Source organism: Rhipicephalus microplus, chromosome X (genome assembly GCF_043290135.1).
Source record: "Rhipicephalus microplus isolate Deutch F79 chromosome X, USDA_Rmic, whole genome shotgun sequence".
Classification (NCBI taxonomy): Eukaryota; Metazoa; Arthropoda; class Arachnida; order Ixodida; family Ixodidae; genus Rhipicephalus; species Rhipicephalus microplus.
In genome coordinates, this window is record NC_134710.1 from 410,354,905 (window position 1) to 410,365,625 (window position 10,721).

A 10,721-nucleotide genomic window follows, 5' to 3' on the forward strand; every position below is an offset into this window, starting at 1 on the left:
CTCAACCACCTGCGCAAAAACGAAAAGTCTCGACTCCCACATTGTCATTCGATGAGCGAGTAGAACAAGTCGAATCGAAACTAGAGAAGGTTGACAAAGAGAAAGAAAAAGTAACCAAACTTGACGAAAAACTAGACAATTTTCTTACCTTCTTCACAGCTTCCTTGCAGAAGCTAGATGAGTCCGTGGCCTAGATACAACAAGCCATGTTACCGATGCAACAAACCCTAGATAGAGTCACGCAGTGGATCGACACGGTCCACGCTAACCATCCACAGCTTGCCCAACCTAAGCCAAATCAACCTAGCGAAAATGGCTGCTCGTAACCGCACTCAACTTTGCGTATGGCAATGGAACTGCAGGGGGTTTCGCCGAAAAAAGGCAAACCTCTTGCAGTACATCAAATCACAAACTGCCCCTCCCCCAATCATTGCGTTACAAGAAACAAATGGTGTAGTGCAGCTGCCAGGTTATAGAACGCATCGAAACCCGGCTGATACTAAACCAAACACTGCTGTCTTAACTCAAAAGTACCTTACAGTTACCTATTCAAAATTTGCTGACATCGACATTGAGCACGACTTTCTCCAAATACTACCTGATAAACTTAACTCACCATTCTTATACATTCTCAACGTATATAGTAGACCGCAAGAGCAAAGGCACCGCTTCGATTCCCTATTTGCCCGAGCTACATCCTCGGCAGGCAAACACACCCTCCTCATAGTGGGGGATTTCAACGCCTCCCACCCAGCGTGGGGTTACACCGCATCTACACCGAAAGGTAGAGCTCTCTGGTCCCATATTCAGGCACATCGTTTTACACTGCACAACAACCCAGAGGAGCCTACTCGTTTGGGGAACAGTGTGAACAAAGATACATCGCCCAATCTTACCCTCACTCACAATGCCCCCACAATGGTTTGGACTAACACCCAAACTAATCTTGGCAGTGATCATTACATTATTAGCATTACTTTACAACTAAAACACAGACCCATTGCACCTAAACCACTGATGCTCACAGAATGGGACAAATTTAGAGAGACCGCAACAGCACCGCTCCCTCACGTATTGCAGACCTTACCGAGTGGACTCAACAGCTTCAAAAAGATATTGAAATTCACACGAAAACTCTACCCCCGACACCCCGATAACTACTCTCGACTCCAAGCTTCTCCATATGTGGGAAGCAAAACAGTCACTTCTGCGACGGTGGAAACACCAGCGCCACAACAGGAAACTCCTCATTAGGATAGCTAAGCTAGACCAACAAATTGAATGATACACGACTCGATTGGCAGCACAACAATGGGGTCAACTTTGCGAAGGAATGCATGACCACCTCAGTAATAAACGAACGTGGCAACTTCTTAGACATCTGCTAGACCCCAGCACTTCTCGCGCACGACACTCTCACGCTATCACTAAACTGTTACACAAGCACAGTGACCATTTAGGACAGCTCTTCGATAACCTCCGCACGTTGCGTTTACCTCAATTACGTAAGGATTCTATACCATCTTAAACAGGGAAACCTAATGAGTCATTAGATGCGCCGATAACGGAAGCAGAAGTTAGGCACGCCCTCGCAACACTCCGTACCACATCGGCTTCAGGTCCCGACCGCGTTAACAACAAATTACTTAGAAATCTTGACCCTATTTCTATTAAAGCTTTGACTGAGTACTTTAACGACTGTTTTGACACGGGCACCCTTCCACCTTCGTGGAAAGATGCCAGAGTCATATTTATACCTAAACCAAACAAAGCTCCCTTAGTAGAAAATCTGAGGCCCATTTCCTTAACATCCTGTCTCGGAAAGACTATAGAGTATGTTGTGCTTGCGCGCCTCCAGAGACACGTGGAGGATAATGGACTACTGCCTCCAGAAATGATTGGTTTTAGGCGCTCACTTTGCGTGCAAGATGCGATGCTTCGCCTTCAACACGACATCATAACTCCTATACAGAGCGAGGATACTCAGGCAATCCTTAGTCTGGACATACATGGCGCAATCAATAACGTAGCCCACTCAGCTATATATGCTGGCCTCAACTGCATTTCTTGTGGCGCTAAAATCTACTCTTACATCAAAAGCTTCCTCACAGACCGCACAGCTACATTAAAGTTAGGACCAGAACATTCCTCACCCTATACACTAGGCAGCTTCGGAACACCTCAAGGGTCAGTGCTCTCTCCAATCCTTTTTAACCTGGCTATGCTACCTATACCCAACGCTCTTCAACGTATCCCTGACTTGAACTTCTCCATCTATGCCGATGATATCACCTTATGGGTGAAAGGAGGCTCAGATGGACACATTCAAGACACCCTACAAACAGCTGTTGATACAATAGCAGCACTAACATCTCAGATGAATCTCTAATGTACCCCAACTAAATCAGAGTTACTCCTTCTACCAACTCATCGTCGGAACAAACACGTTCCAATGATCGAAGTTCACATAAATGGGTGCCTCATTCCTAGAGTATCACGCATTCGTGTGCTAGGTTTATTTATTCAAAACAACCGACTTAATACGTACACACTCGAAGCTTTGCGAAATACCATTGAAAACACCCTAAGAATGATAGGAAGAATCGCAGGGAAAAATGAAGGGCTCCGAGAGTCAGAGTTACTTCGTGTAATACAAGCTTTTGTGATTAGTAAAATCACATATACCCTTCCTTACCTTCACCTTAAATTAGCAGAGGAGGAATCGGTCAACACCCTCCTCCGCAGAATTTACAAATACGCGCTAGGCATTGCAATCAATACCTCTAATGCAGTACTCCACCAGACAGGAGTCATAAATACCCTATGTGAAATCCGTGAAGCCTATTTAACAGCAAGGCTCGCGACCACTAGCGCCGGTCGCCACATTTTATCGTCTACCCGAATTAACTTCACCTCACTCACCAATGCTAAATACAACATTCCCCAAAACATACACCAAAAATTACTCATACCGCCCCTTCCTAGAAACATGCATACAACATACCTTACTAAGCGCCGAATCCAAAGAGCAAAAGCTCTTCAGAAAAAATTGCATGGGGCCAATGACGTGCTTTATGTCGATGCGGCAGAATACCCATCATCCTGATTCTATGCCCTCTCTGCTGTCGACTGTAACGGCAAGGCGCTCACGACGGCATCCGTCACTGTCAACTCTTCGGAGGAGGCAGAGGAGGCTGCAATCGCATTAGGTCTATCCATCCCCAATATCACTATGATTGTAAGTGACTGCAAAACTGCCATACGCAACTTCAGCGCAGGTCGCATCTCATCAACTGCCCTTTCAATTCTTAAGAAACATCCTCCCACGCAAGACGTTGCTCTCATATGGACGCCCGCGCATGCGGGGTTGAGTGGCAATGAGGCGGCTCATACCTGTGCTCGAGGAATGACCGGCCGAGCGCAGGCCTCTGATGGCGCCCTAGACCACGCGGTTTTTTTCAGCGCGAGAGATCGTCTTTTGACCTTCCACGATATAACAAATCACTACCGCCTACAGCGCACTATATAACCCCCCTTACATCATGGAGCTTCGCGCTACCATGAAATACTATGGCGCCAGTTACAGACCCGTACGTTTCCTACTCCATCTTTTCGCCATCTTATACACCCTGCGATATACCCCTCCCCTTTGTGCATTTTCTGTCAACAAAGAGCTAACCTTCACCATATCATGAGGGAGTGTATTCGAAACCCACCACCCAATTCTCTACACATTATTAGTAAGGAGCAGTGGGAGGCTGCTATGTGCAGCTCGGCGCCAGAGGTCCAGGACCAGATCTTGGATTGGGCCAAAAGGGTAGCGGAGACCTACGCTGGGTAGGCTCCTCTGACCCTCCACCCCCGAACCTTTCTCTCTTGGGATGAATAAAGTTTTTCTCCTCCTCCTCCTCCAAAGGCGCCATTGCTTCGAACACCGCCGGGGTGGTCACCAGCCGTTGGGTAGCGTAGGTTTCTCAGCTCGCGACTGCTTCGGCGCAGAGCTGATAGACGAGTGGACGAGACGACGGTGAGTTAAACAAGGTTTATGTACAGCATATGTACAGAGGCGTTACAAATTCTGCACTGGGGCCGACAGCTTAGAGACTCGAAGAGCCGAGCTCTCTTCTCTGACATATAGGTCTACTGCTCGCGACGCGCCACAGGGCTTTTTTTATATGCACCGGGAGGATTGTTTGATTAAGCAAATATCCAACCAGAAGCACCGATGGTCGTGAAGTCAGAATCCTCCAGTGGGGTCACCGCTGGGCCACGTCATTCTCATCGATTCCGGAGGCGCTGCGCGTGGTTGCAGCCAAGGACGAGTGACGTCACCACGCATTGCGTAAGACTCGTCAGACAGGAAGGCGCCGATTGCTGCAATGGGCTCGTGGGCTGACGTGGCTCGCTGTGCGTGGGCGACAGAATGGCGCCGCCGCGTGATGACGCCGTTGAGTTGTTCGCGTCAGGCGGGCTCATGTGCTGGCCTTGACACGGATTGCCTTTTTCAGAGGCATGGACGTGTGGTGTGGACTCGCAGGCATAACAACGGGCAGACAGAGGAACGGACAGAAGCCAGGACACACGTACAAACGGAGGCACAGGCGGGCGGACGGGAAGACGCACAGACAGGCAGACACACGGACGGACAGAAGCACGGACACTTGACAGATGGATGGAAGCCTGATCGGATGGATGGACGGAAGGACGAATGGATTGTGGTGGTGGTAGGAAATATTTTATAACAGGAAATCTACCACAGAGTTGCGGCATATTGAAGGCTGTAGTGACAAGACCCTATTCGGGGACGACAATGGAGTTGGCCTTTACCCGAGGGCGCCTCTCCAAGGAGCGTTGAGCGTCCAAGGCGTAATATCCGAGCATTTACTCCTCCCAAGCCTTTCTAGTTGGGATGGGGAAAGGTGATGAAAAAGGAAGGGGGTTGGTGGGGCAGGAAGAGACGACGTGGTAGGGGACGGCCAGAACCTGGGAAGTTGAACAGGTGCCATTGATTTCCGGCAAAATATGCCTGGTGACCGACGGACTGAGATAGCTGTTCGTCTGGAGGCACGTAGTATTCGCTCGTCCGCTTTCTCCAGACCACGTGAGGGGTCCGGGTAGAGGCGGTGGGAAGCTCGGTGATAGGCCAGAATTTCTCGGAAGCGCGTCAGAATCGTAATGCCAGATGCCAACTCGGGATAATGAGGGGAAGAGTCAAGGGGAGCGCGGGAAGCGTCATTCACCGCCTCCTATCGAGGAAGCCGAGTGGTCTGTGTTTCATACTAAACGAATGGGGTGAGGTTTCACGTGTCAGGAGGCTGCCGAAATTAGGTGAGCCGCTAGCGGGGCTCCTGAACCCTGAAGCTAATGGGAGCAGGCAGAGCGCGAGCCCATCAAGATGGTGCTTGAGGTGAGATGCGAGGCAGCCAAAACAATGGCAAAATCCTCAGCTTGCGTCACAGTGTTGGCTCCAAATGAGAAGCCATCGACGCGTTTTTCCTCTGTGATAACGGTGGCCGTGAAGGGACACTAGGGGGGAAAGAACGAGACGTCAACGTTGAAAACGCCAGGGTGATCAGAGTGTCTCAATTGAAGGGCTGTGGAACATGCTGATCTACGGCCAGGATGTAGCTTGGGGCACATGTTGCGGGGTAGCGGTTCCAATCATAGCTTTTGACGCCAGAGTTCCGGTATGGGCATCGGAGTGTCTTGGTCAGAAATCGCATTGAGACCGAGCTTGTGTAGCAGACTGCGCCCTGAGGGCGTCTGTGAGAGATGAATATTTTGGCTAACGTGATGAGCTTTCCGCAGCTCTGCAAAGGAGGTATGAACCCCCAGTGCCGCGAATCGGCTGTTGGACGTGGCGATGGGAAGGTCGCGTGCTCGTTTGCATACTGAATGAAGAAGGACGTCCGGCTGGTGCTCGTTTTGACGACGCAGGTGAAGGTAACGTGAGGCGTACAGGACGCGACAGAGCACAAACGCTTGGGCCAGGCGCATGGACTGAGTCCAACGGAGGCCGCCGTGCTTGGTAGATACCAACCATATGATACGGCTCACCTGTTCGCTGGTACATATGAGGTTTGCTATTTGAGCCTTTAGGATCCAAAAATTAGGTGATGTGAATCCCAAGAATCCGAATTTTTTCAACAGATGGAACCGGACCAGTTGGAAGCAAAGCCGGAGGTATAGGTTGGTGGCAAAGCAAACGAATAGCCCATTTTGCTGGAGAGCACTCTAGGCAACACGAAGCGGCGTACGCGATCACCGGAAGGGCATGCAGCCTTTTGTGGGCGCTCTCCGATTGTCGCTTTCGAGCTGGTGTTATTTAAATTGCTTTATTGTTGTCATATAGTCCGTGGTGTATTGTCTCGACCTCGCGCAGAAGAGAGGGTAGGTTTTTTATGGTCAGGTTGAAGAGTAAGGGTGGCAGGAGGGCCCCTTCGGGTTTACCCATGTGCTTACCAGGTACGGGCCATGTTCGACGGAAACAAGGTGGATGAAATCGGCAGGATGAAATAGAAAGGCTCGAAGGTAGAAAGTGTTGTGACCAAAATTTGTGGTCTAGAGAGAATACTACTGCGTTTGGCGTTATGAAACGCTCCTCTAAGATCGAGAGCGAGCGCGGCCTTATCGTTACAGTGCATACTGGTCGGTTTTATAAAGTGTTGCAACTTGAGCAGGACATCCTGCCCTGATAGATGCAGGTAAAAGCCACACATTGTGTCAGCAAACGTCCCCTTGTCCTATAGATGGATGGAAATGCGTTCGAATACCATGATTTCCATAAGCTTTCTGGCACAGCAGGTTTGTGAGACGGCCCTAAATGCCTCGATGCTGACCAGTTTGCAGCATTTGGGTATGAATTTAACGATGTATCTTGTCCAGGCCGAAGGGGCGTAGAGCCATCCCATATCGAATTCATCAGGTGGAGTAGCGAGAGGTGTCCCTCATTGGGAATGTTAGCCAGGAGCGACACTATGATACCATCTCGCCCAGGGCCGCGCCCCGTCGCATTTTTGCCAGTGCAGCCCATAAATCCGAAAGCGTGTAAGACGCATAGAGCTCAGCGTTGGGCGTGCCGCGGACGGAAGGAAACACGGGCAAGTGGACGGACGGGCGAACGGATGAACGCATGAACAGTTAAACACATGGGCGAAAGGATGCACGCTTCGCCCCACTGATCATCATTCTTTCCGTTGATATGCTTGTAAAAACCACTAACGCTATCGAGTTGTAATATTACCAAGGATGGATGCTATGAGCGTCCCCTTTATAACGGGGTGGTGACAAGTATGCCACCAGGCTCGACAAAAAAAAAACCTTTTTTTCTTTTTATGTTGGCCTAATGCCTCTACTTCGATAAATTCTATCTTAATGGAAAAAAAGGTAAATTTTCAGCTTAAGTTCTCTGCCATTTACGGCACACTGTCCATATTTTATTTTTCCAATATTTATTTTTGTCCTTTCTCTCTAATTTTCTGCCACCAATACTCTAACCGTCTCTTACTTATTTCAATCGCGGGTGTGTTCAGCTTTCCATTGTTGTCCCTAAAACCCAAGGCTTCCTGTAGGCTCGTGCCCAAACGTACACCTGGGTGGATATCTCCACATTCAATCAGAACATGCTCCGCCGTTTCCTTATCTTTCCCGCAGCATGTGCATTGTTCTTCTTCTTTACTGAATCTTGCTTTATAACTACGCGTTCTAAGGCAACCCGATCTCGCTTCAAACAGTAAAGCGCTTCCCCTTGAATTATCGTAAAATGCCTCCCTCCTTATTTCATTTTTGCCCTTTCGGTAGTTACTCAAAGCCGGTTTTTTCTCCATAGCTGCCATCCAGTAAATCCTCTCCGCCTCCCTGACTTTTCCCTTAACGCTCTTTGTTGACATACGGCTTACAATACCAGCCGTATACTTACTAGTGAGTCTTCTAGTTCTTTTTCTCCACTGTGTGTCCACGCTCTTCCTATACAAATAACGGAACACCTTCTCTGCCCATCTACTCTCCTTCATATTTCTTAGCCTTTCTTCGAACCTTATTTTGCTCTGCGCTTCCCTCGCCTCAAAACCTGCCCACCCCATATCGCCCTTTACAGCCTCGTTTGTCGTCTTCCCGTGAGCACCCAACGCGAGGCGTCCCACAGTCCTTTGATTTACATCCATTCCCGCTTGCACCTCTGCCCTCATGCACACCACTGAGTTCCCAAAAGTAAGCCCTGGAACCATTACACCCTTCCACAGACCTCGAAGCACCTCATACCTATTGTATCCCCACAACGCTCTGTGCTTCATTATTGCCGCATTCCTCTTTCCTTTTGCTGCCGAGGCTTTTTCCTGTACCTCCATGTATCTATCACTCTCATTTACCCATACTCCAAGGTACTTGTATTCACTTACCCTCGGTATTTCTTGGCCTTGTATGGACACCGTCTGATCACAGGGATCATTGAATACCATCAATCCACACTTCGTTACACTGAATCCTAGTCCAAGAGCTTCACCTTCCCTTCCGCATATATTCGCCAGCTGCTGTATATCATCTCGACTGTCCGCAAATAAGACGATATCGTCCGCATAAAATAAACCTGGAAGCTTCTGCTCAATCATCATGCCGCCCTGTTTGTGTGACAGATTAAAACCAATGTTGCTACCTTCTAGCGCTTTTTCCATACTCACCATGTACAGCATGAATAACAGCGGGGACAAAGGACATCCCTGTCTCAGACCCCTGCTAACCTCAACGTTCTCTTTGCTACGCATTCCTTCCCACTCTATGCAGACTGTATTTTCTCGGTATATCTCCCTCAAAAGCTGTATACAGTCGTCGCCCATGCCCATTCCTTTCAATATATCCCACAAAATTTCCTGATTAACGTTGTCGTATGCCCCAGTGATGTCTAGAAAAGCCACGTACAAGGGCCTATTCTCTATTTTGGATATTTCTATACACTGAGTGAGAACAAACAGGTTATCGTCTAACCGCCTGTCGACTCGAAATCCGTTCTGAAGTTCTCCCAAAATATCGTTATGTTCGGCCCATGTTTCTATTTTCATTTTTACTGCTTGCATCGCCATCCTGTATAGTACCGATGTAATGGTTAGTGGTCTATACGAGCGAATCTTGTCCTTTTCTCCCTTGCCTTTATAGATTAAGTTCATTCTACTTTGTCGCCAACTGTCCGGTATTTGTCCGTCCTTTAAGCTTTTTTCTACTGCTTTTAACAATGCTTCTTTAGTGTTATGTCCTAGTTCGTTAATGAGGCTAACGGGAATCCCATCTAAACCCGCGGCAGTGCGCTTTGGAATTTTTCCTTCGGCCTTTTTCCAGTTGAAATTATCAAGTACTCCCTATCGGAAAAAAACGAATGGTGGGCATGGTGGAATTCACCACCCACCATTATAGTGGATTATTGTAGTGGGTGAATGGTGGGAAACACCCACCATGGCGCATGGTGGGTATGGTGGGTGCTGCAGTGCCGGCCACACTTGAGCGCAAAATGACGTCAGAATCACCGTGACGAGCTGCCACAGAAAATAAAAAAGAATTGTATAAAAACGGTATAAAAATCACCCGTCCCGTAAAAAAAAAAAACAAGGCGCCACGGAGGATCGAACGTGCAACCTGCGGATTCCCATTCGAAGACGCTAACCACTGCGCCACACCAACATGACGGTGGTTGCGTGTTAAATACTTAGTTGGCGTACAAACTTAAGGTTCAACTTAAGATGTTTGTCGTCTACACAACATAGACAAGATCTACACCTGCTACTAAATATTGCACATTTATTAAACACAAGCAACTGCGCCCTGTAACGATTGCCACTATGTTATTGGCACTAGTGCTATTTTTCTTTTACAATTCACAACTTAAAGGAAAAAAAAAACCAAGTGGACTGGGGAGCAGCAACAGTTTACCGGCGGGGTTTGCCAAGTTTAATATCCGTTTCGCGCTCGTTTTAAAGGGCGACATCTGCTCACGCTTTATGACGCTTCTAGGCTCATTTCATAGATACGCCCGCCTAATTTATTTGAGTGAGTATTGGGATGCTTTTCGCGCAATGTAGAGGGCGGTCGCGCCAGCGCAATGCTGTTGCTTTTTCGCTAAAGCAACAACTACATAACGGCTTGACCAAAACGAATGCAGTGTACCGGAAACATTACGCTATCATAATGGTTCACCAAGCACACGAATTGCCACGTCTGAGTTCTCGTACAAAAGCTAAAGAAGTGCCGGCGAGTGCGACCGGCGGCTGTCGGTGAGAAGACACTAAATTACGTTCTCTGGGAGTGCTTTAATCGCGTCGCATCGATGTTTGTTGCCTCTTGAGCGAACAGCATACACAATGAAAAATGCTTCATTTAGGTTAATTGATGCCATATGGTTGCGCTGTATTGTCATACTTAATCGTCGTAATTGTGTATTTTGAAACCCGGAAGCACGGATAACACAATTGTACGGGCTCGGTCAGTAGGCCTAACCTTTGGTGGAAATCATGATGGTAGAACATGTAGTGTACAGATCCCAGCTTGGTACACTATATAATTTGCCCGCCATTATAAGCCCACCCATCATCTGCTTACTGCTTCCCAGCATTATCGCGATGGTGGGCAAAGCTTCTCAGCTTGCATGGTACACCATGTGGCCCACCATAACAAGCAGCACCCATCATCTGCTTAGTGCTTCCCAGCATTATCGCAATGGTGGGAAGAGTTTCTCAGCT

At 48.3% G+C, this 10,721-nt stretch overlaps 1 pseudogene; it reads left to right on the forward strand.

The window, feature by feature from the left end:
- Window positions 1–312: 312 nt before the first annotated feature.
- LOC142775464 (uncharacterized) lies at window positions 313–3,695 on the forward strand (annotated as a pseudogene).
- The last annotated feature ends 7,026 nt before the right edge of the window (window positions 3,696–10,721 follow it).